The following is a 21,458-nucleotide window of genomic DNA, read 5'->3' on the forward strand; positions in this document are numbered from 1 at the left end:
CAGCACCAACATTAAATTCACACAATCAGTACGAAACCTAGGTGTTACTCTGGACAGTACTCTCACATTGCACCAACATGTCATGAACATATGCAAGGCTGCATATCTTGAGCTGAGACGCATCAGCTCCATTCGCAAATATCTTTCAGTTGATGCCACTAAAACACTTGTGTGTTCATTAGTACTTTTAAGACTGGACTACTGTAACCCAATTCTGTCTGGTTCATCTCAATATCTACTCCAGAAACTTCAAAAAGTTCAAATAACAGCTGCTCGGATCATACTTAGAGAACCACGATCAGAGCACACCTCCCCGCTGATCTATACCCTACACTGGCTATCCATTCGATCCAGAATCAAACACAAAATTTGTTCTTTGTGCTACGTATCACTGTCGGACTCTAGTCCAACATACCTATCCGACCTCACCCATGTCTACACACCAGCAAGATACTTACGCTGCTCTTCTGACAATCGTATACTCATTATTCCCACTATGAAAACAAAGTCATATGGACAGCGTTCTTTTGTATACCAGGGCCCAGCAACGTGGAATGAATTGCCCACTGAACGTAGACACAAAGACACAGTGATCACATTCAAGAGGGTTCTAAAAACTCACTTATTTCGACAGCAAGAACAAACTTAAAGACCTAATAATGTTTCCTACCTGAAATATTCTCAGCATGTTTTTTAATGTTTTCTAATTTCATGGTGTTTGTTTTTGTAATCATATCATTATATGTTTTTAATCTTATAGGTGTTGTCTAATGCTGTAAAGCGCTTAGAGCTTCTAAAGATTAGGCGCTATACAAAGTCCTCATTATTATTATTATTATTATTATTATTATTATTATTATTATTATTATTATTATTATTAGATTTGTGTTGTGTCCTGTGGTACATGTCGTAAAATAACAATCTAGGCTTGAAACGCTTACAGGTGGGTCACATAAAGTGTGAACCAAGAAACATTATGTGATTGTAAAATTATGGTCTATTGAATGTGTGCTAATTAGGTGATTAGAAGCAAATCATCTGTGGTATTTGCGCGTTTAAGAACCCTTCAGTTGACAATGAATGACTGTTGTTTTGGTGTCTCTTGAAATGGCGGAAACATCGACCTCAAACCAGTTTCACTCATCAGATGTTTTTAATGCGATCCCTTGTATATTACAAGGAAAACTGTCTGGTGCCAAAGGTGCGATGTTAGATTTTTGATATGCATGTTTCCATTGTGCTTTGTTTTCTTTTTTTAACCAAGTCATGATATCCAATAAGACAAATGGAGTGAACGTGTTCTCTTAATCAGAGTTCTATATTTATAATGAATGATCAAGTAGATGTTGCTTATTGCATAAAGAAGCTATTTTTTATTTTAGTGCACATTTAAGGGTGAACAAATATAGTCCTTTATGAGCTTGTGTTGTTGTATTGCCAGCAACATGATATACTTTGGGGTGGAATGGAGTATATTTTAATAGACGGCGATCCGGTCGTTCTTAAGGTGTGTAGTAAGGGACGTAATCTTTTTTACTAGACGTCATTCCAGTTGAACATAATTTTTAGTTAGAATTTTTTTATTGAAACCTTAGAATCTCTCTTAAGTAAATTAAAATGATGAAAATGATTTTGACAGCTCCTTTCCTGTCTGGATTTATAAATTTATAGTTGGGCTTATTTGACTGATAAAAAAACTTCTGACTGAACCACACTCTCAATATCCTCTACCCCTCCCATACCCTCACCCCGTCTTCACTAAACGCAAACTTATTGAACTTTTGTCAATTACTTTCTCTACTATATTGATATTACAAAACCCCTTACCTGTTCTTCATTAGCAAACATAAGTTGGCAAAATAATGGTAATTTTATTTCGCAACAGGAAAATTAATGTAAGGCCAGACATCAGCTGTGTCCATTCAGTTGCTAAATGGTTGGGTCAAAGACGGCACAATGAGGCGGATTGAACAAACAGAGCCGCACTGCGAAGGCAGATGGCTTGCTGAATTACGGTTGATTGATATATAATAATTATTTTATTTGATTCTGAGATTTTTATGTGAAAGCATATACAGCTATTTGTGTAAGTTGTTTGTGGATTAATCACTTGCATGATTAACTTCCACAAGCATTGGTTAAAAGTCGATTGTTGACTGCTTGGAACTAGACTTAGGTAAATTAAAATTCGGTTTTGTACTTTTAAGCAAGCAGTCCTAAATAATGCCACGAATTGTTAAAGAGCTCATTAGTGTCATTCACTTTGTGTGCTTTGTCGTGAGAAATGTAATATTTTAAATTATGGTTATTTAGATTGTTGAACGGTGTTCTATCGCTGTAGCACTTGTGTTTTAATAGTGATGTTGATTTCAGGATGCAGAGTCCGATAGCATCGATTAAAAACAACGACGAATTTGTCGCTATTCATCATGAGCATTCAGTCCCCAGCGACTTGTAGTTTTGCAGAAAAGCATTGTCCTGTAGAACGTGTGCTCTCTGTACTCCAATTGTCGTCGTGGTTACGTTTGTAGTCACTCTTGGAAGAGTGGGTAATGTTTTAAACCTAACATATCGGCTCTTTGTATTTACGTCTGCATTTATGGAGTTTAGCTATCATTTATTCATCATGTGTGGGGAATATAATTCTCAAACTGAGTCATTAGCCATTTTCTATGACCGAACGTCATAATGTATAATATTCGAGAGACATTTTGGTAGTATGGATCAGTTTTGTAAAATGGGCCATCTCTAATTTCTTTAACGTAATAAATTTTGTAATATTCCTAGATAGAATTGTTTAGCAACTTGAGCTGGAAATATTACTTTATATTATGTGTTTGGGGTCGTATTTATGGTGCATGGCGCGTAGTACCGATCTACGGCTTGGATCACACACACACACACACACACAAACACGCACGCACACACACACACACACACACACACACACACACTGTGAAAGAAGAAAAATATTGCGAGTGTAAAATCAGAATTTTGCTAATTTGTGTCCATTAGGTGAATAGGAAAAAATTAGCGATGGTATTTGCGCTTTAAAGAACCGTTATGTTGACAACTAATGTTGTCTTGATGTCTTCAGAAATAGGAGAAATGATCGACCTCAAGCCAGACTAAAGCAGCAGTTGTTTGATTCGCTCTGTGGTGAGACCCTTTTGTATACTTTTATATATTAATTTACTTGCTAACATCTCGGCTAGTCTTGATGCTTCAGTCTGGTGGTACGTTCGCTTGACTGCGTGACAGACAGACCAGGTCCGGTACCCGACTTATACAGTGTTGGCTCTTCTAACTCTCATACCTGATTGCACAATGAACACGATCAATGCCACTATGATATGAGAATCGGGGTGATTAGAGGTCGAATGTAAAGGTATGGGAAGAGGGTGTAGCAGTTTATTAGGCCATTTACTAACCAGCTTTGCTGGTCGGACAGTTTAGTCTTGTAGTATTTATGCCCATGAGGTACGTGAACCTGTTCCATTCCCGACAACAACAGGTAGAATTTGTATCTCTTCCCGTTACCCTTCATTGTCCGTTCTAGACAGGTTTAACTGTACATAGTCATAGCCTGTACATAACAAACATAGCTCTGTCCTGGATTCAAGCTTCTATGAAACGAAACTATCTACAATAGCGTGTAATAATTCGTACTATCTAAGTAACAGTGGAAGATTAACTGCAGATATCAGGTTTATTGAACAAAACAATTCTGAACACTGCGGTTCATCTACAGAAGGACTCATTAAAGTTGTAACATTTATCAAATAATTTACCAGTTAAATTAGAACTCCTATGCCAGATCAGTTTTTGTATATGTATCAGTCGGTTATAGACCATTCTTCTAACGACAAACACATCCAACTTTGAAAGCAAATTTAATTCTTGGAAATTACTTATGCGTCAGCTATGTATTGAGCTATAAACTTATGACATACAACCATAGATTTTCGTTGGAAGAATGAAGGTGAAAAACTTTAGATTTAGAAGAAATAATGTGCAATACCTGTGATTCAGATAACATTGGGAATGACTACCATTGCTTATTCAAATGCTTCTACTTCAGTACATACAGAAAACTATATACTGAATTTTTTAAAAATATTAGAACGCTCTTAGATGTAAACATATTTGTACAACTAATGGCCTCTGTAAACTACTTCTGAATCTATTGTTTATCATTTCTCCTGAATAGTTTATTTACCTGATGACTTAGATAGTGATATAAACTTTACGCCAAGACCACATACATTAAAAACCTATTAATTTAGTGACACAAGAAGTGTTTCACTCTGATTGCAAAGACAGCTGTGATAAAAGGTTTAGCTATCTCATGAATTAATATTCTTTTATCGTCATTACCAAATCCATATTTATATATTTAATGGCACCTGGATACTTTTTGGGAATTTATTGTTTATCATGTCTCCTCAATAGTCTATTTACATAATTGCCTTAAATATTGATACAACCAATGTACATTTTCCACATGTATCAGTTATTCATTACACACATCCATCTAAAATTAGGGAAATCAAAAGCCTGCTCATTCAATGGAACACGACGTTTTCCGCTCCATTATTAAGCTATCTCTTAAACTAATACTATTTTATTGTCATTAACAATTCCACTTAAGCGGGTTCTTAGTGAACAAAACATACTATTATACAAGTTTTTATGGCATGGGTGAAAGAATAAAATCAAATGAAATAATCCTTTAACGGATTTTTATGGAGAAGATTGATATTGTTTTGGGGTTTACCGCTATATAGACAGTATATGGTGGCCAGTATAATTGTCATAGGAAGAACCCGGGAAAACCCCTGGAAAAACCACCGATCCACAGGAAGCTATTGGCAACTTTCACACATATCCACATTGGCCGAGCCCGAGACTCGTACCTTCGCGGACAGAAGTAGTTATGAATGGGAAACGGGGGTAAAACCAAGAATTATCTTCAGCCTTCTATTTTATGTCGCCTCGGATGCTGAGGTCCCGGGTTCGAACCCCGACCGAGTCATACCAAAGATTTTAAAAAATGGTGTTAACAGCTACCTCGCTAAGCACTCATCATTAAGAGGTTAGTATTAGGACTGGTGTCGGGATGATGTGACTGGGTGGAATATCATGCTAAATGTCTGCGTCATGATGCACCAGTTCTACACATCACTATAAACTGCCACACTGGAGACTTTGTAGAGATATGACTGAAAAATTGATGAAGCTACGTTAAAAATCCAAATCACACACACACACACACACACGCGCGCGCGATTGTATGTAGTATTTGACACTTGGGGGCCAGACGACAACTTAATATTGGGGGACACTTGTAAGTCAAAAGTGTTTATATGGTCAAAGGGACACTTGGGGGTCAAACGCGAATTAACATAGGAATGACACTTGCTGTTTATACGGGAATTGCCATTAATCTTTCTATTTTACGTAGTTTTTGGCATTTGGCGGTCAAACGGGAATTAACATGGGGACACACTTTGGATTAAAAATCAACATGGGGAGACACTTGAGCGCTCAAACGTGTTATAGGATCAAAAGGGCTTCACAGAGTCAAATGGGTTTATGGGACCAAAGGGGAAAGGTAATGGTAAAGGGTTTTCACGTTTGAGTTGAAAGCATAGAGGTACACAGATAAACACTTATATAAAACGCAGAGAAATAAACACCAATGGCAATAATTGAATAGTATTTTTTCTAGAGATCTGAATGGCCCTTAAAAGGGCCCATAGGTTTTGTTAACCAAAGTGAGTTTACATACGTAGCATCTCATTGATTTTCGATGTATCGTACAGGGGGACCGTACAACAAGACCCTCTTTACACAGCATAGCCTCTCCACATAAATAATTTTCTTGAGTGAAGGTAGAACGGACCGTACCTTAGTTGGAAATTAATGTTTTGAGAAACAGACAGAGACAGAATTAACTATGCATATGGAGAGATGGAGAATTAAGATTAAACTGGAGAAAGAAAGACAGACGGACAGAGACATAGGACACTATTTTTGGTTCTGTTATGTTTGTGGTATTATAGGTCAAGGAGAAATTAACGTTAGTTTACCTTTAGTTACTTGAGGCATGAGAATTATTCATTGTCAATTATTTATTTCATCCATCAATTTCGTAAAACGGTAGTGTTATATTTTTGTCGACTGACTGCAGTAACATTTGCTTTATACCCACTCCCAAATTTAAGAGATGTCAAGTTTCCGCAGCACACGCCTTATGCTACGATCTTGCAAACATCAATTTTACATTTTACATTCAAACATTCAATGATGAATTTTGCAATACTGACACAAACTCCAATGACCGCAAATTGTACGATTGTTCGTGCGTTAATGTCATTTTCTTGTAGAGCGACTAGTGGTTAGGCCATTAAGACACGTCTGATCTTGCCACTATGTGAATAGCCACTGAATCTTGTCTGATCTTGCCACTTTGTGAATAGCCACTAAATCTTGTCTGATCTTGTCACTGTGTGAATAGCCACTGAATCTTGTCTGATCTTGTCACTGTGTGAATAGCCACTGAATCTTGTCTGATCTTGTCACTGTGTGAATAGCCACTGAATCTTGTCTGATCTTGCCACTAAATCTGATTCGAAACTAAAACAGTACACAAGATCGGTTAGCCAAAGAAGTAACTTCCAATGAGTGACGCATTGTTTTATTCTTAATTCAAGGCAGGCAGTGTATAGTCAGGCGGAGAAAAAAATTCTTGTCACTGTCTGAATAGCAATTGGAACGGTTTCGAAGCTAAGACGGTAGAAAATATTGGTTAGCCAATAAAATCACTTACTATAAGTGACGTATTGCTTTGTTTTGGTACAATAATACCTATGCATTTTATTTAACCATTGCAGTACAGACAGACTAGAGTGTGAATTTGTAATCCTGTGTCGTGTACTGTAACATTTTTTTCCTGGTCGTACTATACACTTAACTGTAACTTCATTGGCTCGGGTTTTGAAGCTGACAAAAACTTTTTCTCGCTTAGAAATTTTGAAATACACACATTCAAATATATATAGAGAGAGGACTGCTGTATCTAGTGACAGTTTTTTAAACCTGCCAACTTGAGGTTTGTATGAAGTGAAGATTTCATGTAAATTTGCAGAGGTGTGTGTGTGTCAGATTTTTTTAGTGACACATGTAGACATCGCTGTGGTGTTTGAAAATTCTAAGCTTAACAAACAAAGACACAATATATTTAAAATATTTTAAGTACTTTTAATATTTCATGGTGTAACCAATTTCAATTAAAATAAATACAGTGCATGCTGCAAAGAAAGTACATTTTAAAATAAACATAATTTTTGTGGAATATATTCACATTAGAAAGCAATGCTTCGACATATTGTGAAAAACAATCTTCATATACAACTTACATTTACATTTCATTAAATGTCTTTTCTTTCATTGTTGACTCTGAAAATAACACAAAATATTTTTAAAATTCATGCCATTCTTTGCATTATGTACGTGCTTTGTTAGTTGTCTGGACAATTTCTTCAATCATCTAAAACTTTAATTAATGAGGGATGGCAAATCAAACGTACTTTTCCAAGCAGCTCTCAAGTGATGTAGGCAACAACGCCAATGTTCGCACAAACCGTTTCATCCTATGTTCATCATCGTTTTGAGTTGTCATTTCAGTTATTTTTATGTAGATAAAAGAAAAAATGTTAACAACTGTGCCAGAGTTGCTGGTTACAATCTTCAAATTTATCTATTTTCCGTTACTTTGCGAATCACACACACACACACATATATATATATATATATATATATATATATATATATATATATATATATATATATATATATATATATATATATATATATAGATATAGATATATATATATACATAGATATATATCTACATAGATAGATAGATAGATATACATAGATATATATATATATATATATATATATATATATATATATATATATATATATATATATATATATATATATATATATAGATATATATATACATAGAAAGATATATATATATATTTACATACATACACACATATGTATATATAAACATACATAGATACACATATATACACATACATATATACACACATATATCTATATATACACATATATACACATACATTTATACACATAGATATCTATATATACACATATATACACATAGATCTATATATACGCATATATACACATACATATATACACACATAGATCTATATATACACATATATACACATACATATATACACACATAGATCTACATACACACATTCATATATATACACACACACATATATACATATATATATATAAAATTTCAGATTGGACACAGCCTATTATAGAGTTTTGGACAGCCGGAAATGATATTATTGTTGACGGTAGTTGGGTATGGGCACCTGACAATCAACCCATGGAATTTGCTCCATGAGGCGCTGGAGAGCCGAATGATCGGAGGAATGGAAATGACGACTGTGCAGCACTATTCAACTGGTTAGACTTTAATCTAAATGATGACAACTGTGATGAAAATCGTTTTTTCATCTGTGAGATTGGGTAAGTCCCTAGAAAGATTATTAGTATTTGAAATACGTTTAAACTGGTATCACATATCAATTTTTAGTATCATTAATTGCTGTCTCGGGACTCTTTTGTTTCAGTTTAGTAAAATCAGGGTAAAAAGACTTTCATGACGATGCATCACTTTTCATTTATATAGTATATCTCATTCATTTCGTATCGTCAGTACGTGTTAGACATGAGCAAGTATACGAAAACCTCTAAATATTCATTACATAAACACGTGCATTATTCAAAGAAAATATCAGCCGCTTTGTTATAAATACCTTAATTAAGGCAAACGTATACGAGAATGTTGGCCCAGGATTGTAAAATAATTTTATAGTCTGGTGCTGAAGAACCGGTGACATGAAGGTAAGGGAACTATTACTTTTAAACAGCGGTTATCAGGAACCACTGGAATGCACTCATGTTGTCCAAGTTGTATAGTTTAATTTATTGAACTAAATACTATTACTAGTTTTCAACTCAGTTATACAGTTTGTACTAGTATTTAGTTCAGATTTGAAAACTAGATGAAGAATCATCACAAGAAGACAGACCTCTTGCAAAGAGTTGTTTACATATCCGATTTAATATCTTCCAGTTGATTTTCACCAAACAGTGTCGATATTTTAATTTGTATCTTTTCCAAGTTAAAAGTAAACTAGATGAGTTTTTAGCACCAAAGTAGGTCATTGTATAATCATAAAAGTCAATGCATTTCGAACATGAAACTTTGTGAAATTAACAATCTGTTTTTTCACTTTTAGAGCCAAGTGATCAAATTCTCAGACGCCAAGGAACTGGTTACAACAGATTGTGTAACAGGATGTGACCTGAATGGATGTCTGGATTAAATGACAATACAAACAATGTGGTGAAAGATGGAAGTTTATGAAATGAATTAATAAATATATGTATATTCTCTACAACATATACAGCGTGATTCTTTCAAGCTATAAACATACGACACATTCAACTACTTCACACAAACATTCGTTATATGTAAACGAATTTGTGACTTTATGAAACCTTATGACAAAAATAAATAATTCATACTATCATTAAAAAATGGGGAAACAAATGTGATTCATATATTCAAAACTTGAGGACACATGGTACAGTAAAACCAAGACATGATTCATATAATCTCGTGCAATAAAGGTAAGATTCATATAATCTCATGCAAATAGATGCAACTCAATTGTACTTAAATGTACTTAATTGAAACACAGCACATGTTCCGTGTACTCAATTGAAACACACATGATCAATTGTAGTAAATATAACAATCATTTCAAACATGACTTATGACTCAGTCATTTGTACAGAACGTACGATTCATAACAACGTATGACTCGTTTAAATACTTGTAAACCTTGTCAACGAGAAATTTGTACCTGGTTCACATGTCCATAGTCAAGCCTCACTTCTCCTAAATTCTTGGGTTAGCCCACACTTGTATTGGCCACACACCCCCTTCATGGATCCACCATGCGCACAAGTTTACTGATCAGCACTTACGTGCTTGTGTGGCCTTGAAAGTCGCACCCGTTTCCATCAGCATACAGACAGACATACAAACAGCAAGACCGATAAAGGCAACATTTCACGCTACGTCATTAAAACTGAATATGCTTTACATATTTGCAAATAAAATAAAATGTAAAACTTACCCCTATGGCTGTAGAATGAAATGGAGAGCATACACACCTTGACGAGACCCCAAAAGACCAATGTGTCGATTAGAACAGAAACTTACCTTAAATCTACAGGAAAATGAGTATTAGCCAGGGTAAAATACTCGTGCATACCGTGCTTTTTGTGTCTCTCGCCGCAAGCGATCTACGACGAGATGCATGCTAGCTCAATCACTTAACTAGACAAACAATTACCCACCCTAGGTAAGGTTGTGCGCATGTACGACGAAAATGATCAAATCGTTCTATGGCGAAACCAAGTCATTTCTTGCCTTTTTCTGTGACAGCTAGTAAACAGGGATTGCAAATTGGTGGCCGCATTGTTTATTTTGGGACGTATTTGTATTTTAATTGAATCTGATAATAAGTTCATTCTTTATGCTACAAGCAGGATACAGTTTTCAAGATGGACAGATATTTAAAATGTAATACATTTTGATCGTGTTAAATCTATTGATGAAATGGATCTTAGAACACTTGCTATACTCGATTTAAAGAATGTACAAATCTGACGAAATCTCTGTCGAATTATACTAAAGGAGATAAGAAAATCAGAGATGACAAACAGTTATAAATTGAAAGTGAATGTGGAAAAGCAATAAAAAATTCAGAGTTCCATCATTAAAAGGAACGTTTCAGATTAATTGTATCATTGGAAGAAATCCTAAATAATAAGTAAAAATATTTTCACATAATTTTTATTTGACAGAACATGATACTACATAAATGGCACAAACTACTTGCTGTAAAAATACAAAAATATGAAAGAAGGAAATTACAGCCTCCATTAACTAACTTTGCAACTGTTATAGTTGATAGATTTAAAAAATAATATAAAAGAAAAAAGAAAAAGCGGTTCTCATTAAAGAAAAAAAAATATTCTTTTAGACAATTATAGAAAGATGGATAAATAACATGGACAGCTTGGTGAAAATCTAAACGATGATAATATGATTCATATTAAAAATCCGAGAAATATTTTTTCAAAACCAAACTCAGGATAAACGAAAAAGATGTTATTGAATGTTTCAAATTTAATTATATTGGGGATATTCATAACGTCTATGTACAGAAAGATACTTAAATGCTATCTAATAATTATTGAAGAATTCCTATCCGTGTCTATAACTACTTATTGACCAGATATGGCTCATTTGTAAGTGTGCCAGGAATAACTCATGATGCTAGTTTGAAAAAACGTTGGAACCAATCAATATATAACAGGTTATGATGTTTATATTGACTAAATCTGGATCTGGAGGCGGAATTAGCATGATACCAAAAACATATATTAAAGCAAATCACTAGTATTTTGTGACGGCGAGGCCTACTGTTGTTGACCAAACAAGAAATGATGCAGAATATGGTAAATCAAGGTCAATGTTATTTATTATGTTACCAAACAAACACAATTTGTATGGCTTGGCCATGTGTCAACCAAATGTCTATCAGAAGCTCTACCTGTGTAGGCAAAGAACTAATCACGCGCATGGAAAAACATAAAGGAATACTATTCTGGGGTGACTATTCTAAGCTGGAGCAATTTTGGAGGTAAATTTACAAACGACCAACACAGTTGCAAGACTATTTCAAACATTATCTCCTTGCACCATGACAAGAAATAACTATTGAGGATGAGTAACCTCTATTACGAAAGAAATTAATTGGTGATTAAAAGAGCAAAAACCTTCAATATCAAGATTAATATGCAAGTTAACTTGAAGTGGTAATTATTGTCCAAAGAGAACTGATGAAAAGATATGCGCTGACGTAAAGAAGCAAAACTTCAAAATGATATTTCGTTTGCAGAAGAGCAATAATAAGTGGAAACATAGTAGTAGTATGTTTTAAGAAGACGACAAAAAGAGACAATTAAACCAATGCATGAATAATGGCTTTACTGTGCTAGATGTTTAGCTGTTCTTGCAATAATGTTAGGAAAACTATTCTGATAAACAGAAAATTTAATGACTGGCACAATTACTGTGAACAAGTGTTGAAGCAGAGCTTCTAAAAGAATATTAAACAGATTATACAATTTCACAACATGAATGATTACAAAGTGATAAACATATATTCAGTGTAATGAGCAAACAGAAAAGCTGTTGGACTATTGTCGTTAATGAGATGAATAGCAATACAAGAAGTGTGTACCCTTAGAAATAAGTCATATGCTTTTAGGTCTAGTAGAAAACAACGCACGGAAGGCTATTATGAAATCAGTTATAAAAAGGAATCTAAAATCAGATATGCATAAATATTTTAGGAACTATAAATAATCAAGAAATGAATTTAATTGTATCATAGAAATACGCGATATAACATGTCACGACTAATATTTTGCTCTTTCACTATCCTTTTAAAAAATCGGCTTTTTCACAAAGGTTTTAATTGACATAGTTAAGTAAGAGCTATTTGGAACGTTTTGAAGATTAGTGCGCTGTACAAAATATGTTATTTGCTAGTAAACATGACGTTAGTGCATTCGCTCAAAGTATTCTCCATGTATCTCATCACACTTTCTAGGTCTTGTTATCATACACATTTTGGAATGTTCTTCTACACTGCAAGACTGCGCTTACAACGGAATTGAAATCCAATGCTCCTTAGCGAATCTTTTAAAACGGGATTCAGACCCAAATCACTTGAAGATAGATGATGATAGTTTGTTGAATATTTCAAAGTGTGTATGCGGTGCTTATTAAGGACGTCTGTAACTACAGTGGATTTATGCGCTGGTACGTCGTCAGAGAGTAGATGGATACCTCTGGTACTGGCACATGAACGGCTGGTTTGGTAGTGTTCGGCAAGATTTGGAAACTCATCGGAGACATACAAATATCCAAGCAGAGTCAGACACAAATACATGGAAAAATGGTATTGTATGAAAAAACTCTACTGATGTTGCGGCTACTTCGAGCAATAAGTGGACATTGCTGTTTTTTCTCCGATCCAAACTATATTTTGTTTCTCTTGAAACATTAGAAAAGCTCGTCAATAATTTGTCACTTGTGACGTTCTCATACAAATGTTTTCGTTCACTCTATCCTCATTTGTCTCTGTTCACTTTTATGTGTCGATTCGTGTTTGATGATTAAAACCTCATGGTGTTTTTGATCGGCCGTCAACAAATACAGGGACTATCTTGATGTCAAATGATTCATCAATATATTACAAACAGGTTACGAATTAATTTCCAAAATAACATAAACATGTTTCGCAATGTACCAAGCATTTTCATCTATTATTCTTGATTTTGCTTTAACTCTGCAAAATAATTAGTCATCATCAGTTGCAGAATATCTGTCACGGGATATTTTGAAACTAATTATCAATATTTTCATTGCTATACTTGTTTGCGATCAAATGCATTTGTTCCTGTTCAACATAGCTTTGATGCACGAATACTTTTTATTACGTTTCAACAACTAATAACTGCATAGAGTACTTTGCGATTGCTTCAGAAAAATTCATAAATTTAAGAAAGTACGCTTTCCGAGTTTATTTGCTTCTACAGTCATCTAACATTCTTGTTTCTGTATGATTTCTATTCGTTTTTCTAGTGTACTGATGTTGCCGCAGTGGCTAAGTAATCCATGGTCATAAACTAAGTAACCCAACAAGATTAGTAACATCTATCAAATAATATCTAAACACAAATTTGGATACGTCTGCAGACTTGATGTTATATCCCACATCGTAAACGAACCCACCTGATCTAATCCACCCAATGGGGAATAACTTAATTCTTCTTAGAACTCGACTGACTGGCCTATTTAATGGGAAGTAACCGCAAACTTTTTACACATGTTTTCAAAGATGTTTATTATAAGTAACTTGAACATAGCTACTTATAAGTCCTACGCAAGCTAGTCACCCGTAATGTTAAATTAGAACATATACCTGTTTATAAACCTTAGTCAATCGCTATAATTTACTGCCATGAAAAAAATTACAATAAATTTAGATATACATAACAATGTCATTGGGGTAATCAGTTAGATTGAAAACGTGCATATGATAACAATTGTTTTCGAACACTCGGAATGTTTCATTATACTGAATTATGCTTTTATGTTGTTTCCAAGTTGTAAAAGCAGAATTTGATTCTACGTGAGAAAATGAAGGAAGGCTACTTAACGTACATAATAAATATAGGCCAAACAAGGGACCGTCTTCTATACTGAACGGGTAAACAGGTAACTCGTCCGCTATAGAGTCAGACCAATGACAGGTAAAACCATTTATTACCTTTTACTAATCTTACGATTATCGTCAAGACCAAACGCCTTATGAAAAAACAACATTCCTAACTGTGAAATACTGAGTATTTTCAAAACTGGCAGTACTTCCCATTAAATGTGCGCTTATCTGTCTCGGTACAAGGTTCTTGTGATATCACATAAAAAACTAAAAGATTCTCGCAAAGCAACATATCATGAATTTGTTTCTTTAATAAAACTCCCAGACCCTATTCGATGTATGTGTTACATATATATCAAATGGATCACAACCCTTTGCTTTCAAAGATGTAAGCTTAAAAATCTTGTATGTATAATGTAGATGATAATAAAAGTCTTATAACCTACAGTGATTAGCTTACAGAACGACTTTAACGATGTGGAAGAAGCTAAATATTACAATGATTGAATTATTAGCAGCGAAGGAGACTTTATCAATCCACTAACTGAGCCTGTCAGCAGTAATTGCATCCCACTGTGGTACCCAAGCAGTGAAGAATGCTACCGGCATTGAACATAAACGAGCCAGAAACACTAGTACAATATTTATAGAGTTCTGTCAGCGGACTTAAGCGGAAGATGACAAATCTAAAAGCTGTGATTCGGCAGGTTCCGAAATGGCCACCTGCAGTAAAACTTTAATTTAAACGTAATTCACAATATACTCTTTGTACAAATTTTAACACAAGCTTTGTAATGTTTGAGTCTTGGATTCCTAAATTGTTTCTCAGGGTGCTCAGCGTAAGTAAAATAGTCTTGATACATCGCAACTTATATATAATAAACTGAACTTAATAAAAATGTGGAAAATGTAAGGAAGTACATGTAGAAGTTATATACTATGGTGATAGCTTGTATATCATAAAAAATGACTGTTCAGGAGAAAAGCAAAAATCGGTAATCATTCAAGAGAATTCCCCAAGGATAGTTCTGTCATTTGTATAGCTTCGTGTACTTTTCCTACAGCCGTAAAGAATTCACAGCCAGGACTACTGATTTCGTTAAAATAAGTCTGCTTCTCCCCTGTACAGGCAGTACGTTCCATATGGATGATACTGTTAATAATTAAGTTCCATTTCGTTTCCCTAAATGAAAACTCGTCGATTTTACAAAATATAAGAGAACAGGTATAATGCGAACCAAAACAATAAACAATGCAAATCCAAGATCAGGCCAGTTTTGACAATGATACGGCATCAAATAGAAGACTTTAGCAAAATTGACCAATATTCAGACTGTTCCAAATTTTATCCTGTTGTATTCATCTACCTGTATAATTATATCTTGAAATGTTCAAGCAGTCTGCATTGGTCTATGCATCTTCAAGAACTTCAAATTTTATATTTTGATAAGGAAGGAAATTTTCTTTATCTTTGTCAATTTTCTTTCGACTTCTTATCTATCTAGCCACCACTTTGCCACCTAATGCTGTCTCAGGCCAAGTTAGTGCAATGCTAAAATTGTATGACTATATATTTTTTCAATCCTGTTTGATTTAATTATAAAGTCGATCTTCATCACAACATTGTGCAATGATTGTATTTACAGCTAGACGTATTAACTTTCGCTTAATACAATAAACTTTAAATACTGCTCAATAACTGTCTCGAGGAGAACTATCCATTTCAAAACTAAATATAGGCACTTAGAATGGTAAGTGTTCGCGATACGCATTTGTTCATTTGGAATTAGTTATGTGTAGATTTAAAACTTATATAAAAAATGGCTGTATTTAGACTGTCAATTAGTACAATGCTGGCAATAGGAGGTAAGACGCTTGTGTGTGCGTGTGTGTGTGTGGGGGGGGGGGGGTCAAAGCTACATATTTCCTGACATGAACGGGCTTCATAATGGAATCATAGGCATTAGTGGGAGGGCGGGGAAGCAGAGATGATGGGGATAAGGCTGGAACTTTGTCACGTTTAGAGGCGTATTAATATCGCCCCATAACTCAATTTCCACCGCTTCGTTTGCGATGGTGTCAACCGAAAAAACCATCAGCTCATGTGTTTGAAGCTCAGGCGGGTTATGTACAAGTCAGAACGTTTGGACTCATCGTCAAGTTCGCCATCACTTTTGGAGAATTTCTTTAATGTCTGAGCAGACACTAGGTAGCAAATACGTTCGGCTTCACTAACGTCTTGATAAGATATTTGAGCACGATGTTGAGCAAGCAGCCGCTTTTTGAGGTGACCAAGGCGCTTGCTGCGCATGTGTTTATACTCAATCTGCGAAGCTTAGAACTGTACACTGCCTTATCGTGGCATTTGTGTTCTTCGTTAGCCCCTTTTTATATCTATCCCAGCGAAGAGGTACCTTAAATGCAATGGCGTTAAGAAGCACCCGGCCAGCCACTAGGACAATTACGGCTATTTGGAAGTCGCGATGATATTACACTGATATTTCATTGGTTAATTTATCATTTCATGTGTTTAAAAGGAGGGAGTTGTGATATAAACTGCCTTTGATTCCATGAAATCGAGATACTCGAGGTTGGCAGGTTTCATTCTTTACAAGCACGTGGTAATCGTCGTATATCAGTCCTCAAGAAAGTCAACCACGACGTTATGGTGCAGTTAATTTCCGACGTTATTGGCGTGTGATGATGTAGATGTTTTTCAGTCCTCTGCAAGGAAGCACAAGAGTAAACTACAAGTGTTATTCTATATGAACTTACTCCGACTAATGTGTAATTGAAGGTGCGTTAAGCAAACAGCTGTCTACTGCTACTGTCGTGCGCTTGCGCGCTTGTCGCTAGTTGCACCTGGTTTAGTACAGCTGGTACATTAGTTTTCCGGCAAGCGAAACGCGCATATGAGGCAAACAGCAGCGAGAACTGCGACACCCGAGATAACATCAGGCGATAGTTACTATCTTTGCTGTCCGTCCTTGGCGACCAGCCTTGAACGCCTGCGTGCGTGTCAGGAGTCTCTCTGTCTGTCTGTCTTTCTTTCTCCAGTTTAATCTTAATTCTCCATCTCTCCATATGCGTAGTTAATTATGTCTCTGTCTGTCTCTCAAAACATTAATCTCCAACTAAGGTACCGTCCGTTCTACCTTCACTCAATTTTGTGTGTATGTGTCCTTTCGTTTGCGCACATATTTGTGCATTTGCAATCAAGATTACATACAACGATATAATAACAATTGAGACTTTACCGTAGTTTTTCTCTCCCAACCTCTTAATCTCACTCTGCAGTGGATGCAAATGATGTTGGATATGATACAATCATGTATTCTTCAAATTCGCTTTCGTGAAATTCTGTCAAAACATTTTCAAATACGTTGGGTGACACGGATCGCCATCACCGTTTGGAAAGGTTTTCATCGTTTACATTGCAAAATTTAATTTCAGTAAGTTTTACACATATTACTTGAACTCTATAAATTTCACGGTATAGTTGTAATTCGACCATCTACATTTTCTGGAATCGCGCTTTTGCCTATCTCAAATGTGCTAATAAGTTTTGAGACCGAACGAATTTCTTTTGGGGGTGAATCTTGGCTCTCACGTCTTTGACTGTCATGGTTTTGTGTCAAATGTGGAAATCGCTCTCATCTCTTATAAGCTAACACTTCAGTTCGTGTTTTAGACGATAAAGCATATCGTTGCCTCTAATGTCTTCTAGTTTTTTACTGGAATCGCTTCTACTGATCGCAAAAGTTTCATTTGAAAAGGGTTTACACGCAGCTGGTTCATATATATATATATATATATATATATATATATATATATATATATATATATATATATATATATATTTGGCTCCTGTATCAGAGTCAGCGTATTCATTAAGCTCTCAAACAATCAAGACAGAAGAGTCTACGCAGATCGACCTTCTGGGAAAGAGATTTGCGAAGTGTCATACGAAGGTATGCTTCAGAGGAAACGATGAACTACTCCTCCTCACGAAATAAAAGTCAAGATACTTGCTATATATGCCAAGGGAAAGAACACCGAGCTCCAGAATGTCTACATCATCAAAATAAAGGAAAGAGATGAGAAGAGAGAGACTAAGGTCCAGATATATATTATCATTTTCAAGAGAACGGACATTAGTCTTCGGAGTGCCTTAAGGAAAATGAGAACAAAAAGAAGAAACAAGATAAAGAAGAGAAAGGTCTTCAGAAAATGAAGAAGTACTATTTCCGTCAAGAAAGGCAAGAAATCCAGACCTCGAGAAGAAAGTTAAGACGAGGGAGAGCCTATGCCGCTGAAGAAATTTATTAAAAAGGCATGGCGAAATAAGAAGAAGTGGACTTTTGTTATGTGTTGTGAAATTTACATTGTGTTTTTTTTTTTTTAAATATTCCCAAAAGAAAAACGTAAGTGTCTCTTTGTCTTGACATTTTATAATTTGAATAAATACATGGGCACCCTCATACGCACACCATTGAATCATGGGGAAAAATGATTTAAGTTTTACTTGGTTTGGCAATCTGTAAGTAGTATATCTCTTTTCGTGAGAGCCCCGTTGCCCTTAAATGGAATGTTGGGCATTTGTTCTTTTGACAGACTCAAAGACTTGACGTCATTTACTTTAAGTACCTTAAATCCTTACCATGACCACGGATTACATATTTTCCTGCTGCTGTGGTAGTGTTCACTGCTGCTGATGGCATCTTAGTTAGTTTAGATTTAGTGATGGAATGCTTAACACATGAAGGTCTCCTTCTTTTGGATAGAGTTAAAGAAGTCTAATACGTCTGTCCGTACCTTTACCCTGCCAAAATATCTTGTAGCACACTCAACGCTTGGCTTTCACCGTCAATCTTCTGTCCTTCACATGTTCTTTTCTATTATTCTTCTCGTTTTTCTTCTTCTTATTCTTGCTGTTGTTGAATCGCAAGTGATTGTTCTACTACTTTCTGCTCTTTGAAAACGTTTTTTAATTCTTCCTTCTGTTTCATTCTGAAATCTTCGACCAAGGTAGCGAGTGAGAAGGAGGTGAAGGTATTGGAGCTGGTAAAAATTAAAATCAGCCGCTGTTGGAAGTATGGCTTATGTTGTCTACGTGGCTGTCATGCCATCACTTGTCGTATCCATCACAGGCGCACCACAATACTTTGTCTACCTGGTTTCAGCCATACTCAAACAATGTCGCATTGATAGACTATGGACAAACGGTAGCGCTTCTATATTCTACATGTGACTTCACGCACTGCTCCCTTCTGGTTGCAAGAGATTCTCCGCGCTCTGACTGAATTTTGTAACGAGATTTTGGATTGGTGAAACATTTCAATCCTTTTCGATCCGATCTTAGACAATGAATAAAAACACCGTGTTCTATGGATTCGCACGTTCTCACGAAAGACGTGGACGAACGTTGATTCATCTACCCTAATTTCGGGCATGCTCTTCAACCCGGATTATCTGATGTATGTGAACTCATCATTGGTTATCACCAAGATGATGAAAATAGCTATTTTAGAAGAAAATGATTTATGTGGAGAGGCTACGCTGTCTAAAGAGGGTCTTGCTGTACGGTCCCCCTGTACGATACATCGAAAATGAATGAGATGCTACGTATGTAAACTCACTTTGGTTAACAAAACCCAAGGGCCCTTTTAAGGGCCATTCAGATCTCTAGAAAAAAATACTATTCAATTATTGCCATTGGTGTTTATTTCTCTGCGTTTTATATAACTGTTTATCTGTGTACCTCTATGCTTTCAACTCAGACTTGAAAACCCTTTACCATTACCTTTCCTCTTTGGTCTTATAAACCCATTTGACTCTGTAAAGTCCTTTTGATCCTATAACACGTCTGAGAGCTCAAGTGTCTCCCCATGTTGATTTTTGATCCAAAGTGTGTCCCCATGTTAATTCCCGTTTGACCGCCAAATGCCAATATCTACGTAAAATAGAAAGATTAATGGTAATTCCCGTGTGAAAAGCAAGTGTCATTTCTATGGTACTTTCCATTTGACCCCCAAGTGTCACTTTTGACCATAAAGACACTTTTGACTTACAAGTGTCCCCCAATATTAATTTGTCGTCTGGCCCCCAAGTGTCAAATGCTACATAAAATCGTGTGTGTGTGTGTGTGTGTGTGATTTGGATTTTTAACGTAGCTTCATCAATTTTTCAGCCATATCTCTACAAAGTCTACAGTGTGGCAGTTTATAGTGATGTCTAGAACTGGGGCATCATGCCGCAGACACGTAGCATGATATCCCACCCAGTCACATCATCCCGACACCAGTCCTAATACTAACCTCTTTATGCTGAGTGCCTAGCGAGGTAGCTGTTAGCACCATTTCTATAAATCTTTGGTATGACTCGGCCGGGGTTCGAACCCGGGACCTCGGCATCCGAGGCGACATAAAATAGAAGGCTGATGATAATTCTTGGTTTTACCCCCATTTCCCATTTATAACTACTTCTGTTCGCGTAGGTACGAGTCTCGGGCTCGGCCAATGTGGATATGTGCGAAAGTTGCCAATAGCTTCCTGTGGATCGGTGGTTTTTACCGGGGTTTTTCCAGGTTCTTCCTATGACAATTATACTGGTCGCCATATACTGTCTATATAGCGTTAAACCCCAAAACAATATCAATCTTCTCCATAAAAATCCGTCAAAGGATTATTTCATTTGATTTTATTCTTTCACCCATGCCATAAAAACTTGTAAAACAGTCTATTTAGCTCATTAAGAACCCGCTTATTTGAAATTGTTAATGGCAACAAAAGAAAATTACTTTAAGAGATAACTAAACGTTTTGTCACTGTTTCTCTTTCCTAATGCAGTGAAAAAAACTCGTGTTCCATTGAATTAGCAGACTTTTGATTTCCCTAATTTTAAATGGATATGTGCAATGCATAACTGATACATGTGGAAAAGGTGCATTGGTTGTATCAATATTTACGTCATTATGTAAATAAACTATTGAAAAGAAATGAAAAACAATAAATTCACAAATAG

General features: G+C 35.6%; 1 protein-coding gene across 1 annotated transcript in view; it reads left to right on the top strand.

Moving 5' to 3' along the window:
• LOC149771304 (neuronal acetylcholine receptor subunit alpha-6-like) overlaps nt 1–21,458 on the top strand; it is a 65,657-nt gene that overhangs the window by 5,513 nt on the left and 38,686 nt on the right. The window lies entirely within an intron of this gene.

Source organism: Sinohyriopsis cumingii, unplaced genomic scaffold (genome assembly GCF_028554795.1).
Source record: "Sinohyriopsis cumingii isolate HCF-2022 unplaced genomic scaffold, ASM2855479v2 utg001964l, whole genome shotgun sequence".
NCBI classification, from domain to species: Eukaryota; Metazoa; Mollusca; class Bivalvia; order Unionida; family Unionidae; genus Sinohyriopsis; species Sinohyriopsis cumingii.